Genomic DNA, 13625 nt, shown 5'->3' with positions numbered 1-13625 from the left:
GGACTGGCCGGGAATAAATATAAATAAATGCTATTTTCTATAGTTTATTATGTGACAAGAGGACACATGAGATATCCGGGGATAATGTTTCTACTCGCTTAACATTACACCCTAGTTGGGAAGCTACCTAGATACATAACCCCCCCGATGGTCTACCCTTCAGTCCTTTCACTGCCGCCTCGCAATATGCCACGTTCCCTACTCTATATTGGGGGTCAACATCCCAAGTTTCCTGGAATAGGCAGATCTTGTGAGAGTCGATATAGTCCCCCCAATCCGACTGCTCTAATTTAGACACGAGACCTGCAATGTTCCAGGATAGAATTCCAGGACCTCCGGCAATCAGTTGTTTACTTGACCTGAAATTGCCCTCCACTTCAGCCCTATCAACCCTTCCAGGGCTACAAATTCCACTAGTGATTAGCACCGATTCCATTGGGCGACAATCAGCAATGCGACTGCCAGAGTTTATTGCGTTTAAAGCAAGAATGTTGTCCAGCTCCTCCACTTCCTTAGCTTTGCACAGTTTGGGATCAGTATTGACCCCCTCTTCGTTATTTAGCATTGATTGTTGGTTTAGATCCATACTCCCTATTTCCCCTAGGTGTACGTGTTCTTCTGGCATTGTATCCATGTGAGAAGCAGCTGGTGTCAGTCAGTCCACTAGATCCAATACACTGAATCTATTACTAAGGGGTACTGCTGCCAGATACTCACTACTCTCCCCATCTACTCTGCAGGTCCATGTAGCTGACCGGCCTGTCCAGCCCCTATGCAGTTCTTGCTTGGCAAAATTGGGCATATAATCTTGAGGGATATAAACATAACTTAAATCCCTAGCCTGGATGGAGGATTGCGGATATTTCTGCAAGCCCAAACAAACGTGTTCCACCACCTTAGGTTCTTTAAAATTAATAACAATACAGTCCTCTACTATATTTTTTGGTCTACGACCTACCCAGCTCACTCTTCTCACAAATAAAATCTGGCATTGTGCATCTCGAGGGAGAGGTCTGTTGTTATTTAGCCAATGGATCGTCGTATTTTTTAGTTGGCCATAAAGTTAAACTTTACCATTTTCCAGTTCTGGAACACCAGTAAAAACAACAAGGTAAGGTGTACAATCGGGGGGTAAGCCTAAATGGGGGTAAGAGTTCTTTGCATCCTTCACAATGATGCTCCTCCTGGAAACGACATCAACTTTTTGGGACCGGCCCTCAGCTTCCCCGTGGTTACTACACCTATCATCCCGTGTCTCTAAGCCCGCTATGTTACTCCCACTCGCTACTTCACCCCTTGGCTCTATAGAGTCCGTTAATTTCACAGCCAAGTCCACATGCGCTGGTACATTGGAGCTAGTATGAGCCACTGTACCCCTTAGTCCCTCCCTCACTGTCACATTATTTTGACCACAGCTCCCCATCTTATTCTTGATACCTCCCAGGGTAGACATTGTCAGTTCTTCGAATTTTTTTAGCCTACTCTCAATTGATGATAGTCTTTATATTAGAGGCTCCAGGGACAATGTTATGAGGGCTCCCATTTTTCGCTCGTGGAACTCTTCATACTGCGACATTCCAGTGGCAATCTCAGCCATATTCACACCATTAGCTACAGATAATAGTTCCTGGACGTTTCAATAGTAGGAGTCTCTTCCATTACCACAACACTAGGTTTGCTTAGTTTGGAAATCTTGGGCTTCTTTCCCTTCTGCTGGGCACCCCCACACTTCCTCTTTGAAGCAACCCCCTGTATAAGTTCCTTAAGTTGTGGGGGCTCTTTATGTACTTCTACAATTCACGTGGTTGGGCCATTAGTTGGATTTGACAATACACTGCATGGCAGTGACGAGGGGTGTAAAATTGCTCCATCGATATGAGGGGGCCCTACAGCTTGTTGTTGGCTTGTGCTCCGGCTCTGCTGCCCAGGAGAGAGAATGGGAACAGACTGAGAGTGTCTTTCTGGTGTGCGTACGTTCACTATACCCCCCAAAGATGATCATTTAGCAAACGTGGGGTCCATAGAGAGACGACGCTCAGTGATTGCTATCTCATGGGCAAGCACAGATGTAGTTCTCGTTATGAATTGATCGAGGGTTGCAGCAACATATCCTGCTCCTGCGGCTTTCCTCCCTCTTCCCTCATGTGCAGTCATTTCTGTTTCAATAAAGTCAAATATCAATTAAGTTCCACTTACTAGAGAGACAGCTCAACCATTAATATAGGAAATCTCAGAGGGGGGCCCAGCCTCGCCCAGTCTCGAACGGGCTCAAACGGGCCCGACCTTGGCCCGGGCTTTGCCAGGTGCGCGCGTGCGCACGTCCCGCGAAGCGGGGGCTGCGAGCAGTTATGTAGCGTTTGTGGGCGGGTCATGCAGGCACAGATGTACATGATTACGGGGCTCCTGGTCCTTGGATTTCACTATCAGCAACACAGCAAATGTTTTCAGCTATGAGTGGCTCCCGCGAAGCAGGGGCCGCAAGCAGTTATGTAGCGTGGTAGTGGTGGAATCGCAATCATTGGCACTCATAATGTAAGTGCATCCATAATGTCATGATACCATTCATAAAAAACACAGTGACAACTGATATTCTGTAATTGCTGACTATTTGACAAATATGTCAGTATAGAAGAGATTGTATGCTATATGAAACTGAAAACCAAAGGACACTGTATTTAGTGAATATAATGGTAAACCTGTGCCATTAATGAGACATTTGTTCTCCTACACATGTACTTCTGTTCATTACATATTGACCGATATGTGGCCTAACGATATAACCATTCGACACACCCTTTTTGTTCTTTATATTCTGTAACAGATGACGATTTCACAAAAGAGACAATATAAAGCAAACAGTTGTAATGTATATGTTTTGATGTGTGAAACGTTAACACTTTGTACTTTGAACACATAATTGTCAGCACTTGCCTGTTAATTAATGTCCTTTCCCTTGAGGCTTGCAGTTTTGTTCATCTAGTGATGACCGATATATGAACGACTGGTGTATGAACAAATGTGAATACCCGTTTTTTTTAGTTTTGCATTGCTCTTCATCTAGCGATGACTGACATATGAACAAACGAAATGCAGATGGAGTGTAGAGGTCAAAAGGAGGAATGGCTTGTGCCAAATTATTCTCTCAATTTCTATTTCTTTGGTTACAAAATGTTCCCTGAAAGGATGTAAAAAAGCGAACTTTGTAGCAATACAAATGTATGGAGTGTACTTGTTGACTGTCATTCAGCCAGGTTTTGTTCACTTAATAAAAAGATGTATTTAAAAAAATATTCCCTGGTGTTCAAAGTGCATTTCACATACCTTTAGGGGGAGATAGCGAACCATCATCTGCTCTCACAGTGTAGCTAAAAAATAGATGATGGGTGACGATCTGGCACTCTTTTTTTTTTTTTTTACAAAGTGATTCCCTATAATCTGACGGGGGAAACGCAGGCTGCAACACCACCGTCTGCATCCCCAGGTAGGTGAAATTCATGTGATGCGAAGAGGCCTTTAAGGAACACTTCTTGCATCAGCATACATGGTCCCCACTCTTCTTTTTTGTTTACCAATTCAGGTATCTTGGGAGATATACTGGGGTCTAACTACCCATATCTTCTCACTAGCATGGCTGAGATGTATATGGTTCGTAGCGACCAGAAAGGCATGTCTTGTGCAAATAGACCTTGCTTCTAACTCAGGGGCATATTATCAAGGGGCTTTATCTCCGCTTTTTTGGCTTTAAAAGCCAAGAAAGCGGAGATAAAATTATCTCCCTATTACCAAGCTGTCGCTAACACCAGTTAGCGACAGCTAATAGGAGATAGTGACCATCTTGGGCCCCGCTTTGCATGTCAGTGATATTTATCACTAATGACATGCAAAGTGGGCGTGCCAAGATGTTAGCGACTGAAAACAGTCGCTAACATCGCTATCTCCTATTACCAACTTTTGGAGATATTCGCGCTAAGCGCGAATATCTCCAAAAGCTAACACTTGCCCAGGAGCAGTTCTTAGCCATGTTATCCAATGGGAGGTGGATAACATGGCTAAGAGCATTTGCTCGATAATGCATGAATATCGCTGACTTTTCAGCGATATTCATGCATTGCGGCCGTTTTTTATCGCATTTGCGATAAACCTTGGTAATAGCAAGGTTTATCTGCGATAAAAATCGACGATTTGCGGCGATAATTTTTGTCTCTAAATAAGTTAGAGACAAAAATTATCTCTATTGGTTGGTAATATGCCCCTCAATTCCTTGGTTCTGTTTCACCAAAAAACCTCTGCTGTGCAAAGAGCATTCCAGTTACCAGCAGGACAGATTGTAGTATGTTGCCTTCCCCAATCTGTTTCTCCAGAAGATCTGAAATGCAGATGATGGGTAAAGACTAAGGAGAGGCATGTCATATACCATGACAGCCAGCTCCCAATACATTTCCTTTTTTCTTTAAAAACAAAAACATTATCCCTAGTGTCCAGGGAGCATTCCAGACCCCCTGTAGGAGGCAGAACTTTGCTTAACCACACGGTTCACCTCCTCCATTGTGGCTTCTTAATGTTTTCCTTAAAAGATTTGATAGTGAACTTTAAAATAAATGTTTCCAAATGTATTGTCTAAAAAACAATAGCTTTTGCATGGGGTCCACCAGTCATGAAACAGACATAGAACTATCTGACATCAAGGGAATGTCATTAGAAATTTTTTCCAAACTCAAACTGATAAAGCACTTAAATGATTTACCACTTATCATCATCATCATCATGATCTTTATTTCGGCAACATATGCCATAAAAGGTACAAATAACATTACATCTCAAACAACTAATGCTAAAATGTAAAAGATTTTAAAACATATAAGATCAATGTACAGATATAGGGGCCAGCCATTAAACATACTGATGTTATCGATGTCATAAATTTATAATTTTTACAGTTGTCATACATCCCCAACTAAGAAATATCTCCTCTTGTGCCAAACTATCCCCAAATATTTAGCTAATGCAAAAACTATATGCCCAGATAGGTCGGTCTTAAAGACCCTGTATGCATGCAAACAGTGACTTAATGATCATTACATATCATGAGGAAGTAATAGTTTTGTCCTAACACATTAGTTTGACAGTTTAAGAAAATTCACCCATTTTTGTTAAAATATAACAGTGCTTAAAGTAAAAAACTCAATTAACTGATATCTCCTCTATCGAAAATGTTGTCATTAAAACAACAAAAAACTCTCCCTCAACAACAGCTTTTCGGTTCAACAATTCATGACATCAAGCAACAAATGCCATCTTTTATATTTTATTAAGTGCTCATGTACCCTAATGCCCTACATAGAAAGAATCAAACTCACACACCCAAATCATTTTCATATTATGAAATACACCCCATATGCATGGGGTAGCCAACAAATGTAAGGGATATCCCCTTATTTACCCGACCTCCATGCCCAAAAACCCATCTACTGCTAACGCCACTGGTTTCCTGATCCACAATTCCTTTGTGACTTTTTGGCATGAACAACCGCCTGGGCTCCAAGATTCTCTACCTCAACTGCCTTGCTGCTCCTCTGCAGCACTGAACCCCCTGACTCAAATGACCATCGACCCTGCCACCTCCAGGTGGATTGATGCTGTCGTCCTTGCACCGCTGGACGTCAATCACCCCAGTGAGATGGTATCCTTTCCCCGTGGTAAGCGTGTGATGCTCTGCCTTCCTCCTCTGCAGCGTGGATGACTTGCGGTGCTGGTGCAGTGACGCCCGGGTCCCACCCCTGCTGGGGCACTCGAGCTGCCGCTTGAGATCTGGGACTGAATTCCTCCATGGTGACGGCGCATAGAGCGCCACTATTTCGGACGGTACAGATCACTGTGCAGTCGTAGAGAGGCAAGGTCGTGGACCGAAGGGTCTTCATTTTTACAGTGGAGCCGCCAGGACAAAATGGCGGCTAGTAGAATCAAGTTGGAGTGGAACGGCTCCTGATCACCGTAGGGGTGGCAAAGCTCTGACTTGTTCCCCTAAGAGCTCCACAGACAAGTAGCAGGCACCTACGGCCTGACAACATCACCGAGGGTGCAATGGAAGAGGCTCAGTGGGGTGGATGGGAGGGCCATGGGCCGTCCTTCCCACACACCGTCACCAAAAATTAACAGAAAGTACCTCCCATGCACGGCGCAAATCCCGACCTCCTGGGCCACACTACATGCAACAGACTACCAGGAGAGTCCCCTCCGGTGCAGAGATCATGCGAGAATACACTCGAGGAGGAGGATGCCTGACTCCAACTAGACAGCCGACAGTGTCACAGAAGATCTCTACTAATGCAGGTACTGATGGGGCCAATTGAATCTGTAGAGACTACTAAGCAGTTTACCCTGTCCTCTAGAATCATCATAAGGCAGCGGCTGAGGGATCTCAGAATTCCTGGGTGCCTGACCTCGACATGGCCACCACACAAATGGACCAAAGAACTACGCTCCTACCTACTATTCCTCACTCTTGAAACCCTTCCACCACCCAACCCCTTCTCGCTCCACCGGACTGAGCAAACAAAGAAGCCCCTCCACCCACACCGGACTCCATGGACTGGCTCATCGAGCTTACACCAGCGAGGCTAGGGGTGCTCCTCCACCATCCTCTCCCACCCGGCTCACCCATCTTGACAAAAATTATGTGATCTTCCTCCGACCGTTGAGACCCAGCTAGCTGACCGATGCCTGTTGGAGCTACCTGTTAGCTAAAGAGAAGATGGGTTGTGGACTTCCCCCTTGGCCGTCACCTACCCAGCTGGACTTAGGGCAGACATTCCTCCGTTTCTTCGTCTTATCTCCCCCTACCCCTTTACCCTTCCCCCTTACCCTTCTATGCTCCATGTATCCCATCGTCCTATGCTCTTTTAATGTTTTTCTACCGAGACCTTGCTATTTGGCCGATGCCCGGTGGAGCTACCTGATAGCCAAAGAGGAGATGGGCCATGGACTTCAACCTAGGCCGTCACCTATCCAGCCGGACTTGGGGCTGACTTTCCTTCGTCTCGCCGTCGTGACTCCCTCTTACCCCTTCACCCTACCCTTCTACGCTCCATGTATCTCATCTTCCATGCTCTTTAAATGTTTTATTAGTAACTGATGTAACCTGTTAACTAATGTAATGTTGTAACTTTGTGGAACCTCATGTAAAGCGCTCTGATACCCTTGGGTCTTGCCAGTGCTATATAAAACTCATTCAATCAAATCAAATCAAATCAAAGGGATGGCCACCTTAATCCAGTAGACCAGTGAGAAGCCATAGATAGGGACGATATGCTAGGTATAGTACAAAGCTTTCGACTAGAACACCCACAGAAAGAGAAATAAGAACCAGGGCAGACTAATGAGACTGTTCCTGGATGCCAGTGCCACCAGCAAATCCAAGGAGAAACCACCACACACACACCCATGCATGCATGCACACATGCACACACACGCACGCACCCATGTGCAGACACATACATACTGATTTACACTCTAGCATCTGGTCTGACCTCCTGGATGCCGCCATACTTAACGACCAATGGAAATTCTGAGCTTTGGTCAGTAAGAATGATGCGAGGTTAGGTAGCCCTGCTGCAATACCCATCCTACCTTGCGACGGTTGCCCATTTTAGGGATCTGTACTCTTCCCTCCTCACCCCTGAGCCTGGCCAGAATGTAGCGGCCACCAGGTTGCAAAGCAACAACTTCCTCCCCCAGTTATCTTCACTATGGAGGAAACTGAGCAAACTGTGTCTTACTCAAACCCAGGAAAGCCCCCAGGCCTTGCTAAAATCCCAGCAGAGTTGTTTAAATCAGACTCTATGGTATGGGTCCCCTATGTTAATGTGGTCGCCATCAGGATGGAGGGAGCAATCCACCCATCATAGAAGGGGGGAGATCATGCTCATCTTTAAAAAAAGGGCCTACTCAACACCGACTGTATGATGTTGGGGACAAGTCCTTGAAGCTCCTGGCCAGGCTGGAAAGCAAGAACAGGGAATGGTCGTGGGTGACAGGGGAGCACGATGCAACTGGGCATTGCGCTCCACTAGTAGCGACATAGCAGAAGCCTTTGCTCAATATTTTGAGAGCGTCCACACGCTGGTGAGTACCAGATCAGAGAGTGACTGTGAGGAATTCTTGCGGGACTTCGCGCTGCCGGTGCTGCCAGAGGAGGCACGCGCTGTGCTTGAGGCTGAGATTACAGAGGAGGAATTGGGCAGTGCACTTGGTGCCCTGGAGCCGGGGAAGGTTCCTGGCCCAAATGGGCTCCCAGTTGAGATCTACAAGGGGCAGGTCTCGGTCATCATACCTTCGCTCCGAAACACGCTGCTTGAAGTGTGTGAACAGGGGCAAATCCCATCAGATCAGATGGCGGCCATGATCGTGGTCATTCACAAGGTGGTTAAAGCGTTGGATCGGTGCAGTTCCTACCGCTCCGTTTTCCTCATCAATATGGAGGCCAAGGTGCTGGCGAAGGCCTTGGCGGATAGGCTGATATCGGACATAACTCAATTGGTCCAAGTGGACCAATTGGGATTCGTGCCCCACAGAAGTACCTGACACAACCTTTGAAGGCTCTATGGCGTTCTCTACATGACCAAAACCGTGAAGCTCAACAGACAGCATTGATGGTGCTGGGTGCATCAATGGCCTTCGATAGCATAGAGTGGCCGTACCTATTCACGGTCTAACGCAGGTTGGGCTTTGGACCTAGCTCCTGTGGTTGGGTAAGATTGCTATATGAGGCGCCGATGGTTCGGGTGCATGTCAATGGGGTGATATCCTGATCCTTCCGACTGCATAGGGGCACTCGGCAGGTTTGGCCGTTGTCCCCGCTCCTGTTTGCCCTCGCACCAGAGCCGTTAGCATTCTGGGTCCGTTGAGATCCTATGATATGGGGCATACCCGCACCGGGTGGATGGGAAGAGCGAATCTCGCTCTACGCCGACGATTTCGTTCTGTATCTTGCGCGGCCGTATCACTCCATGGCATGCGGGCTTCACATTTTCGAACTCTTTGATAGCTATTCTGGCTATGCTACTAATTTGTCCACGTCAGTGGTATTTCCTCTATCGGGTCCCCCCTCCTATGATTCCGAGGCAGTGCGCGGTCCCGGGGGTGCTGGAGGGCTTCAAATATCTGGGCATCTATGTAACTTGGGATCATAAGGTGTTCCTCGACAGGAACCTGGGACTTCAGCTGTGGCGCCTCAGCGCCGATGTTGGCCACTGGCGTTTCCTTCCACTGTCGCTCAAAGGCAGGGCGGCCCTGTATAAAATGATGACACTGCCGCAACTTCTGTATGTGCTCCAGAATATCCCCTATGCGGTCCCCCAGACGGTCTTTAAAAAGGTAGCACAGGAAGTCAGAACACTGTTTGGCAGGGGGGCTTGCCAAGAATAGCACTGCATAAGCTACAGTGGGGGGTCTACGATGGTGGCCTGGCTGTCCCTGACATCAGACTCTATTACTGGGCCTCGCAGCTACAGGTCATCAATGATTGGGTGTACTCCGACATGGATGAGCCAGAGTACCGAGCAGACGGGGCCGCCATGCCACGGGGAAATTGCGAGCCCCTCCTTTACTCCTGAAAGTCCAGATCAGATTGGCCGGATCACACCAGGGTGGTGATACAGTGTTGGAGGGAGGCCAGCAGACTCCTTGGCTGGGCAGGGATGCTGACAGGTAAGACCCCACTATGGGTAGGAGATCCCCTACATGAGGTAGCAGCCCTAATGGACTTTCAAGGGTGGAAATTGATAGGCATCGAATCCCTGGGGGATGTCTCGAAAGGTGACTCTCCCCTTCCCTTTGAGGCCCTTGAGCGAAAATATATTCTCAATCAGACACAAAACTACCACAACCTGAGACTGGTCCACGTGTTGCACACACACGTCCCCAGTGACACTTCCATTCCAGAGTACTCCCCACTGGATGACAGACTTCTCCTAGACCCTATTGCTGAGAAACCAGCATCCACGATTTACCGCAAGCTGATAAACAATGTGCCAGAACCCTGACAACTCTCTGTAACGCATTTTCAAAAGACCTGGGGCCATTCCGCGAGGAGGAGTGGCAGGAGGTGATTCAGAGACCCAGAGGAATAGCGATGCGTCCCCATTTTAGATTGATCCAACTCAAAATTGTGCACTGCACATACTACTCGCGCACCGACCTTTACTCATGGAGCAGGACCACCGATGCCAGGTGTGTCAGGGCATGTCAGTGGAAGGGAACCTTCTGTCATATCCTATGGGAATGTCCTGAGATTGCACAGTATTGGCACGGGGTTACAGAGGTCATGTCCAGGGTAGTGGGTGTGACAGTCCCCCTTGATGCAAAGTGGTTACTGTTGATGGTTGCAACAGACGCTGACTGGTCCAGATACCAGGGCCTGTGGCTGGCTCTGCTGTAAAAACATGGGTTAACCCAATAAGTCGCTGGGACCTGGGTGATTAGTAATACAAACAAAGTGAGAAATTTTTTGAAAATATACACAACATTGTTTTTATTCACAACGTGTAACATAAAAAAATTATTCATAAATTTCATCCATAAATAAACACATTTGATGCCCCTAAGGAGAAGGACAAGGAAGGGTAGTGTTGGGTAGTGAGGGTACTGAAATGAATATAAAAGTGGTCACTATGACCTCAATGAAACAGAATTAATAATTGATTAACACACTTGAGAAATCACGGTTCCTAAATTCATTCAAAAAATATCATGCCTAATCAAATCACAAATGATACATCAGAAAAAAGGTCGAAGATGCAAAGAAGTGTCGACGTTTCGACCCAAAACAGTGCAGGTGTGGAATAAGACCTTGCTAGAGGGTCTTCATCAGGACAAGGGCACGGAAGGGGGCAATGAATCTGCATACAAAGTTAATAAATTGGTGTTAGTAAAGGTCAAAATGATCCATCTTACACATAAAAATAGTTATAAATGGTCGAGAGAGAGAGAACATGGCATATAGTGGAATATACTCAGAAGGTAACAAGATTACCAAAATAACTTCGTGGAACACAAAAGGGTGATAGCATGACCCAGTTTAAAATGGGCGAAGCCCACTGTCATATGGGGTTTCATCTTTCAAATGCATCGTGCATTGGGTATGGTAAAATCTACCCAAGAAAAAGGTTAATTCTGAGTTCTGTTGTTAGTTAGACTCACAGTCAAAGTTATAGAAATCCACTGATTCACATCGTATACTATCTTAATCTAGAGTCAAAAAGCCGAGATTGCCTGAGCATCCAACATTAGGACACCATTGTGGAATATGCCAGACTGATTACCTTAATGTGAAGAAATGTAATCAAGGATGAAGAGTTATCTGACACGCGAATCAGGATCCTATACAGAATAGATTTGTCATAATCATTAGCCCATCAGTACAGCAGTTCCCTTAAAATATATAATAAAGGTCCATTAGCGTACCTGGAGATCTTGGTAGGATTGGAAGACCGAAAAAGTTTGTATATGCTTGGTCTCACCAATTACAACAATCAATCTTGTTCTAGAAAAATATATATAGAGGCTTATTGATAACACCATGAAAAAAAGGGGGGGCCCATAAATGATTTTAATGCAATGTGTCACATACCTGACACAGTACAGAACGCTGTGCTCTAATGTGGGGGTCTTGATAGATAAGTAACCGCGGTTAGTGGTATCCGTTTTCTGCAAATTATAGAAACGGTTGCATTGTAATATTAGCACATATAGAGCCTGTTGTCTACAACATCGCGTATTGTGGTTAGCCTACCTTAAAAAGGTTCACCACCTATCTCGCGGATACCTCGTGTGTAGAATCACGTAGGTCACAGCCGTTGTTAAAAGGATCTGTAACAACACAGATTCGGCACGTAAATATAGCGTATCCAGATTCAGACCAAACGCATGGTAATGCTGTTCAAAATGAATTTCAAAAAAGCATACCTTCAAAAGATAGACGTGCGTTCTAACAAGGGTTCTGTTACTGTTACTGTTACTGGGGCTGGCACTGGCATCAGGGGTTGCTAAAAGGAACATTGCCAGAAAGTGGTGGGCGTCTCTGCTTCTGACACTGGAGGAGTGGAAGCGGGACCTCGACTGGTGCGAGCGCACTTAAGAAATGGTGTACAAACATAGTGTGCCCTTCAACTACATCCCGACCACTCTGAAAATTTCCAGAACATTTTCTGCAAGAAGGTGATAGGACGGATGTTGGAGTGGTGTGAAAAAATCACATTATTTCAGGATTACAAGCAAGGTTTAGGCATAAGACCTGTGCCGTTGACCAGGCCTTTTGCTTGCTCTTAGTAAAATGGAAGACGATGGACCTGACCAAGGGTGACCTCTACGTGGCATTTATTGACCTTCACACTGCTTTCAACCTTGTGCCTAGAGGGAGACTGAGGGATGTGCCCTGGAGGTTGGAAATCCCCTCAGATCTTCTGCATCTGATCCAATTGCTCCATGAGCAGAACTTTGCAAAAGTAAGATGTGGTGTGAAGGGAGAATTAACTGGGGCCTTTCCCATAAACCAAGGCATGTGCCAGGGGTTTGTGCTTGCCCTAGCCCTCTTCCTCCTATATATTGACAACTGTATTGCCTATCTATTAAGATGCACCAATGATTCCCCTACACAGGTGGGAGTAAAAAATACCAGCACTCCTCTTTGTGGAAAACACTTTGTTGCTGTCCAAGGGATGTATGATGTTACAACGCAGGCTATTACAACGCCTGCCTTTACAACGCGTTTTTTACATCGCATACCATTACAACGCATAGCGCTTTTGGGTGCTGGATAGTGAATAGTTTAATTTACTATTCCAACTCCAGTCCCCGTGGACACTAAGGAAGGTTATTGGATAGTAAATTAACCTATTCCCTATCCTAGAGCGCCCCCCAGCGCAATGCGTTGTAATGGTTTGCGATGTAATGACCGCGTTGTAATGGTAGTGCGTTGTAAAAGTTTCGTTGTAAGTGATGTTTACCCTGTCCAAGCAAAGGAAGAGAATGCAAAACTTCTGTGATATTTTTAACTAGTTTTATGGGGACTTTCGTCTTGAAATTAATATGTCTAAGACCAAATATATGATTTACACCTAACGAGGCAGAGCAAGAGGAGTTATTAAGGTGGGACCTGAAATACTGGAAAGAGTCTGAGAGATTGACTATTTGGGTGTGAGGCTGGATGATATAGGACTTTGGGAACTGCAGATCACCAAGAGCACTTTAATCATTAAACATTTATCTACAGATATTTTTAAATTTGCCAAAAAAAGCAGCTTGGTCTCTTGTCCGTGTAGCAATTGAAATTTACAAACCCCGAGTTAGGGGGGCAGCATTGTATGGGGCAGAATAATGTGGCCATTGAAATACAAGTGCCTTGAGTACATGTGAAATCAATTTTCTTAGGGGCTTTTTGGGCTTATGGAAAGGCATGCCATTGGTTCCTCTCCACCTTGACTTGGAGATTAATGTGATATCAACACTGACAGTGCTGAAACCATTATTGTTTTGGGTCCACATCTGGAGTCATGAATTGTGCCATCTTATGGAGGGCTTGCAGGAAGGTATTAGGGCCAACGGGGTGGGGAAAATCAAATGGCTGGGGT

This window comes from Lissotriton helveticus, chromosome 4_1 (assembly GCF_964261635.1).
Source record: "Lissotriton helveticus chromosome 4_1, aLisHel1.1, whole genome shotgun sequence".
NCBI classification, from domain to species: domain Eukaryota; kingdom Metazoa; phylum Chordata; class Amphibia; order Caudata; family Salamandridae; genus Lissotriton; species Lissotriton helveticus.
Note: the sequence above shows the minus strand (reverse complement) of the source record.